Consider the following 952-nt stretch of genomic DNA (forward strand, 5'->3'; position numbering starts at 1 on the left):
AATATCAATTATTATAATATCAATCATTGATATCAATCATAATAATTGATATTTTAATATCAATTATTATAATATCAATCATAATAAATGATATTTAACACTGACAATTAAATTAAATAAAGGAAAAGTAAATATACAAAAATTAGCTAATAAAGACTAATTATTACAATTTAAAACTAATTATTATAATTGATAAATTATTCTTGTGGTTTACATCATATTTAAAAGTTTGAATTGGTTATATTTTGTCAATATATATGATGGTGAATTTTTAATGTCCTATACGTATGTTTATATTTGTAGACTAAGCCACAGCTATATAATTGTATGTTTTTTTTTCTACCATGTAGGGCTAAAAGACTTAAGAGCCACAATTCTCAAGCAAGTTTGTAGGAATTTATGTTTAATGTTAATTGTTTTAATAGCATAATGCTGGCCAAAACCCTCATTGCATATGGTATTGTATTAATGAGACTCTTGTAAATTTATCTATTAATAACAATATGTTGCTACGATTCTTTTTAACATGATATCAATTTTTGTTTTTGTAGGTTTCGGTGGAAATCTCTATATGGAGGGCCAAAGTGTCCATTATTCCAATGGAGGACACGCTGAGATGTTAAGGTTAAAAAGGACAAGTGAAAAATGTATGTCATGATTAATTGATTATGAATTATGCATCATTTATGTTATCTTTGCTGAAGTTCTCCGTTTTCATCTTCTTAGGTCAAAATGTTTTGGTGTGGTACAAAAATCCATGGTTCAAAGTTATCCAAGTGTTAGTTATTAGCTCAGGATTCTGAAAGCAAAATAAAATGTAGCTAATTTTATTTCCGTTTGCATTATTATATACTGTTTGTTCCGGTATAGGGCCGAGTTCCAAACCTACACAATTTCTCCTTCTTGATCAATCTGCTGTCAAACTTCACCCACGTGCTCCTGTGTTCCAAAT

This window comes from Vigna radiata, chromosome 8, assembly GCF_000741045.1.
Source record: "Vigna radiata var. radiata cultivar VC1973A chromosome 8, Vradiata_ver6, whole genome shotgun sequence".
Classification (NCBI taxonomy): domain Eukaryota; kingdom Viridiplantae; phylum Streptophyta; class Magnoliopsida; order Fabales; family Fabaceae; genus Vigna; species Vigna radiata.